The sequence below is a fragment of the Pelophylax lessonae genome, assembly GCF_965119305.1.
Source record: "Pelophylax lessonae genome assembly, chromosome: 13".
In the NCBI taxonomy this organism is placed as follows: domain Eukaryota; kingdom Metazoa; phylum Chordata; class Amphibia; order Anura; family Ranidae; genus Pelophylax; species Pelophylax lessonae.
Window position 1 is genome coordinate 178,797,914 of NC_138780.1, and position 7,344 is coordinate 178,805,257.

Here is a 7,344-nt window from a genome sequence, read left to right on the forward strand (position 1 = left end):
AAATTAAAAACACAGAAGATTCAGAATTGTTTCCTCCCATTGGAAGGTTGAATCATTTTCATCGCAAGCAATCAGACATTAGGTTTTTTTTTTTTTTGGAACATGAATCAAGGAATCTGGCTGGTTGTGAAACAGCTCTGCTTTGACTCTATGTCAGTGTCAGTGTCTAAAGCCCCGTACACACGATCAGATTATCGAACGATCTGTCGTCCGTTTTTTGTGGCATGCTAGTCTGATGTGGAAAGTGAAGAGGTTATTTTCATACGAATTTTCCCGTACGACAGAATTCTACTTCAGAAGTGATGTCATGAGTTGGATTGCTTTGTATGTGTTCTTTCCTCTCTGAGCATGCCTAGTCTTGCTCTCAAGATTTTTTTCCATCGAAATCTGAACTAATGAGACGAAAATCGGACGTTGTTTTGACGGTCGAAAAAAAATTATTTAGCCTGCACATCAGGATTTTGTCGGTCGAAAAGTCGGAGTCGGCTGTCGGAAGCACCAAACTAACAATCAGAAAATCGGCAGATCGGTCGTCGGACGAAATTTCCCTTCAGATTTTCTTATCGTGTGTACGGGCCTTAAGTCTATAGCCCTTTATTGCTCTAAAGCCCCGTACACACGATAAGAAAATCTGAAGGGAAATTTCATCCGACGACCGATCTGCCGATGTTCGGATTGTTAGTATGGTGCTTCCAACAACCGAATCCGACTTTTCAACCAACAAAATCCTGATGTGCAGGCTATAAAAATGTTTTTGTCCGTCAAAACAACGTCTGATTTTCGTCTCATTAGTACAGATTTCGACTGAAAAAAATCTCAAGAGCAAGACTAGGCATGCTCAGAGACGAAAGAACACATAGAAAGCAATCCAACACATGACATCACTTCTGAAGTAGAATTCGGTCGTACGGGAAAATTCGTATGAAAATGACCTCTTCACTTTCCACATCAGACTAGCATGCCACAAAAAACGGACGACAGATCGTTCGATAATCTGATCGTGTGTACGGGCCTTTAGACTTCCAGGTTGTGAGCAGAGACCTGGAAAACTTGACCTGTTAATTCTCAACTCAGGAATACAGTATCTCACAAAAGTAAGTACACCCCTCACATTTTTGTAAATATGTTATTCTATCTTTTCATGTGACAACACTGAAGAAATGACACTTTGCTACAATGTAAAGTAGTGAGTGTACAGCTTGTATAACAGTGTAAATTTGCTGTCCCTTCAAAATAACTCAACACAATGTCCAAATTGGGCCCAAAGTGTCAATTTTTGTGTGGCCACCATTATTTTCCAGCACTGTCTTAACCCTCTTGGCCATGGAGTTCATCAGAGCTTCACAGGTTGCCACTGGGACAGTAACAGAGAGCGGGTTGCCAGAGAAGGGTCACCACAGATAGGATGATGAGGGTTAGCGGGGACAGAGATAGAAAGGGGTCATCAGGATCAGAATGAAGAGGGGGCACCAGGGAGAGGGATGGAAAGTAGTCATTTGGGACAAGGATCAAGAGAGGTTGCCAGGGATGGGGATGAACAGGAAACACAATGGAAGGGATTAAAAGGATTTGCACCAGGGACAGAGATGGAGAGGGGACGCCATGGACTGGGACTAAGTGAAGTTGGATCACCAGGGACAATGATGGAGAGGGGGTCTCCAGGGACAAGATTAAAGGGGGGCTACCAGGGACAGGGTTGAAAGTGGTCACCAGTAACAGAAATAAAGAGGGCTTGCAGGCACAGAGACCACTTGCCTGGGATGGGGATAGAGAGGGCTCACCAGGGGCGGCATGCAAAGGGCTCACTAGGTTTGGGGATACAGAGGGGTCATTAGGGATGGAAATGGGTCATTAAGTATGAAGAAAGGTTGCAAGCGATGGCATAAAAGGAGTTGCCAGGAACAGGGATGATACGGGGATATCAAGGATGAAGAACAGTCATCAGGGACAGGGATAAGGAGAGTCTCTGGGGATGAAAATTAAATGCAAGGGATAGAATGAAGAGAGGTTGCCAGTGACAGGGATAGAGAAGGAATATCAAGGAGGGACGGGGATGGAGAAGGCACGACGGGGACGGGGATGGAGAAGGCACGACGGGGATGGAGAAGGCACGACGGGGACGGGGATGGAGAAGGCACGTCGGGGATGGAGAAGGCACGACGGGGACGGGGATGGAGAAGGCACGACGGGGACGGGGATGGAGGAAGGCACGACGGGGACGGGGATGGAGGAAGGCACGACGGGGACGGGGATGGAGGAAGGCACGACGGGGACGGGGATGGAGGAAGGCACGACGGGGACGGGGATGGAGGAAGGCACGACGGGGACGGGGATGGAGGAAGGCACCACGGGGACGGGGATGGAGGAAGGCACCACGGGGACGGGGATGGAGGAAGGCACCACGGGGACGGGGATGGAGGAAGGCACCACGGGGACGGGGATGGAGGAAGGCACGACGGGGACGGGGATGGAGGAAGGCACGACGGGGATGGAGGAAGGCACGTCGGGGACGGGGATGGAGGAAGGCACGTCGGGGACGGGGATGGAGGAAGGCACGTCGGGGACGGGGATGGAGGAAGGCACGTCGGGGACGGGGATGGAGGAAGGCACGTCGGGGACGGGGATGGAGGAAGGCACGTCGGGGACGGGGATGGAGGAAGGCACGTCGGGGACGGGGATGGAGGAAGGCACGTCGGGGACGGGGATGGAGGAAGGCACGACGGGGACGGGGATGGAGGAAGGCACGTCGGGGACGGGGATGGAGGAAGGCACGACGGGGACGGGGATGGAGGAAGGCACGACGGGGACGGGGATGGAGGAAGGCACGACGGGGACGGGGATGGAGGAAGGCACGTCGGGGACGGGGATGGAGGAAGGCACGTCGGGGACGGGGATGGAGGAAGGCACGACGGGGACGGGGATGGAGGAAGGCACGACGGGGACGGGGATGGAGGAAGGCACGACGGGGACGGAGGAAGGCACGACGGGGATGGAGGAAGGCACGACGGGGATGGGGATGGAGAAGGCACGACGGGGACGGAGAAGGCACGTCGGGGACAGGGATGGAGAAGGCACGTCGGGGACGGGGATGGAGAAGTCACGTCGGGGATGGAGAAGTCACGTCGGGGATGGAGAAGGCACGTCGGGGATGGAGAAGGCACGTCGGGGATGGAGAAGGCACGTCGGGGATGGAGAAGGCACGTCGGGGATGGAGAAGGCACGTCGGGGATGGAGAAGGCACGTCGGGGATGGAGAAGGCACGTCGGGGATGGAGAAGGCACGTCGGGGATGGAGAAGGCACGACGGGGATGGAGAAGGCACGTCGGGGATGGAGAAGGCACGTCGGGGATGGAGAAGGCACGTCGGGGATGGAGAAGGCACGTCGGGGATGGAGAAGGCACGACGGGGACGGGGGATGGAGAAGGCACGTCGAGGACAGGGATGGAGAAGGCACGTCGAGGACGGGGATGGAGAAGGCATGTTGGGGATGGAGAAGGCATGTTGGGGACTGGGATGGAGAATGCATGTTGGGGACGGGGATGGAGAAGGCATGTTGGGGACGGGGATGGAGAAGGCATGTTGGGGACGGGGATGGAGAAGGCATGTTGGGGACGGGGATGGAGAAGGCATGTTGGGGACGGGGATGGAGAAGGCATGTTGGGGACGGGGATGGAGAAGGCATGTTGGGGACTGGGATGGAGAAGGCATGTTGGGGACTGGGATGGAGAAGGCATGTTGGGGACGGGGATGGAGAAGGCATGTTGGGGACGGGGATGGAGAAGGCATGTTGGGGACGGGGATGGAGAAGGCATGTTGGGGACGGGGATGGAGAAGGCATGTTGGGGACGGGGATGGAGAAGGCATGTTGGGGACGGGGATGGAGAAGGCATGTTGGGGACGGGGATGGAGAAGGCATGTTGGGGACGGGGATGGAGAAGGCATGTTGGAGGATGGAGAAGGCACGACGGGGACGGGGGATGGAGAAGGCACGACGGGGACGGGGATGGAGAAGGCGGGACGGGGATGGAGAAGGCACGACGGGGACGGGGATGGGGAAGGCACGACGGGGACGGGGATGGAGATGGCATGTTGGGGATGGAGAAGGCACGTCGAGGACGGGGATGGAGAAGGCACGACGGGGACGGGGATGGAGAAGGCACGACGGGGATGGAGAAGGCATGTTGGGGACGGGGATGGAGAAGGCATGTTGGGGACGGGGATGGAGAAGGCACGACGGGGATGGAGATGGCATGTTGGGGATGGAGAAGGCACGTCGAGGACGGGGATGGAGAAGGCACGACGGGGACAGGGATGGAGAAGGCACGACGGGGACAGGGATGGAGAAGGCATGTTGGGGACGGGGATGGAGAAGGCATGTTGAGGACTGGGATGGAGAAGGCATGTTGAGGACTGGGATGGAGATGGCATGTTGGGGACGGGGATGGAGAAGGCATGTTGGGGACGGGGATGGAGAAGGCATGTTGGGGACGGGGATGGAGAAGGCATGTTGGGGACGGGGATGGAGAAGGCATGTTGGGGACGGGGATGGAGAAGGCATGTTGGGGACGGGGATGGAGAAGGCATGTTGGGGACGGGGATGGAGAAGGCATGTTGGGGACTGGGATGGAGAAGGCATGTTGGGGACGGGGATGGAGAAGGCATGTTGGGGACGGGGATGGAGAAGGCATGTTGGGGACGGGGATGGAGAAGGCATGTTGGGGACGGGGATGGAGAAGGCATGTTAGGGACGGGGATGGAGAAGGCATGTTGGGGACGGGGATGGAGAAGGCATGTTGGAGGATGGAGAAGGCACGACGGGGACGGGGATGGAGAAGGCGGGACGGGGATGGAGAAGGCACGACGGGGACGGGGATGGGGAAGGCACGACGGGGACGGGGATGGGGAAGGCACGACGGGGACGGGGATGGAGATGGCATGTTGGGGATGGAGAAGGCACGTCGAGGACGGGGATGGAGAAGGCACGACGGGGACGGGGATGGAGATGGCATGTTGGGGATGGAGAAGGCACGTCGAGGACGGGGATGGAGAAGGCACGACGGGGACGGGGATGGAGAAGGCACGACAGGGATGGAGAAGGCATGTTGGGGACGGGGATGGAGAAGGCATGTTGGGGACGGGGATGGAGAAGGCACGACGGGGATGGAGATGGCATGTTGGGGATGGAGAAGGCACGTCGAGGACGGGGATGGAGAAGGCACGACGAGGACAGGGATGGAGAAGGCACGACGGGGACAGGGATGGAGAAGGCATGTTGGGGACGGGGATGGAGAAGGCATGTCGGGGACTGGGATGGAGAAGGCATGTCGGGGACTGGGATGGAGAAGGCATGTCGGGGACTGGGATGGAGAAGGCATGTCGGGGACTGGGATGGAGAAGGCATGTCGGGGACTGGGATGGAGAAGGCATGTCGGGGACGGGGATGGAGAAGGCATGTCGGGGACGGGGATGGAGAAGGCATGTCGGGGACGGGGATGGAGAAGGCATGTCGGGGACGGGGATGGAGAAGGCATGTCGGGGACGGGGATGGAGAAGGCATGTCGGGGACGGGGATGGAGAAGGCATGTCGGGGACGGGGATGGAGAAGGCATGTCGGGGACGGGGATGGAGAAGGCATGTCGGGGACGGGGATGGAGAAGGCATGTCGGGGACGGGGATGGAGAAGGCATGTCGGGGACGGGGATGGAGAAGGCATGTCGGGGACGGGGATGGAGAAGGCATGTCGGGGACGGGGATGGAGAAGGCATGTCGGGGACGGGGATGGAGAAGGCATGTCGGGGACGGGGATGGAGGTGGCATGTTGGGGACAGGGATGGAGGTGGCATGTTGGGGACAGGGATGGAGGTGGCATGTTGGGGACAGGGATGGAGGTGGCATGTTAGGAATGGGGATGGAGAAGGCATGTTGGGGACTGGGATGAAGAAGGCATGTTGGGGACTGGGATGGAGGTGGCATGTTGGGAATGGGGATGGAGAAGGCATGTTGGGGACGGGGATGGAGGTGGCATGTCGGGGGACTGGGATGGAGGTGGCATGTCGGGGACTGGGATGGAGAAGGCATGTCGGGGACTGGGATGGAGAAGGCATGTCGGGGACTGGGATGGAGGTGGCATGTCGGGGACTGGGATGGAGGTGGCATGTTGGGGACAGGGATGGTGGTGGCATGTTGGGGACAGGGATGGAGAAGGCATGTTGGGGACGGGGATGGAGAAGGCATGCTGAGGACAGGGATGGAGAAGGCATGTTGGGGACGGGGATGGAGAAGGCATGCTGAGGACGGGGATGGAGAAGGCATGTTGGGGACTGGGATGGAGAAGGCATGTCGGGGACAGGGATGGAGGGTCACCAGGGACAGGGATGAAGAGGATGATACGGGATGAGACATCCTATGAATTACAAGGCAGTGATGAGCAGTCGGATTCACTGTCAGTGGAATAATGTTCAGAGAGGTCACCAATGATGGAAGCAGCACACAGGGAGCACAAGGGGAGGGACATCCATCACGCAGACAGATAACGGGGCCCGGGGGCCCCTCCTTACCTCTTAAAGGTATTTCCAGCATCAACCGACTGCTCCACCCTGAGCTCTGCCTCCCCCTCCTCAGCCTTATAGATGACATCATACTCCAGCAGCCAATCAGCAACCTGCTGCAGATTAAAGGGACATACACATGCAGCATCAGATGACATCAGTCAGCTCCTCTGGAGTCAGAGGTCAGTGACCCCTCCAAGGGCCATTCACACCTGAAAAACAGAAATCCTTGTTTCATTCTCCCAGTAATGGTTGCTATGGGTAACAGTACACTCTTTCCCATGTCTTCACAGTCCAATGAGAGAATGGAATGTGTGTCACTGTGTAGTATACCCATATCTGACAACCAATCACATTCCTCCTCTCACCTACAATACAGAGCTGAGGATTATCAGCTACAGTGTGATTGATCAAAAGGTTTAACAGTCACAGGTGACAGGAATTGGAATGGAATTGCTAACATCGGTCACACCTTGTCCAATTAGATTGTACAATCTCCGCCACACACTTTAAGAACCGCCCACACAGTTATATCATTCCCTCCAATCACATTGTAGCGATTACGGGGGGCGGATCCCCCCTTCCCTGCAGATTGTCAGCGAAAACAAGTGCACCGTGCGCACCGGAGCAGAACCACACCCCCACTCAGACTCAGCACCTCCCATTGCCCCGCCCAGCAGGGGAGGGAGAGAGTGCGGGAGAAGCGTGGATTGGTCACGTGCTCACTGGTGTCAGGAACCAAACTTCGCCCACCGACTTGAGTGAGAAGTGCGCCGCGCGGTGACGTCACTTCTTC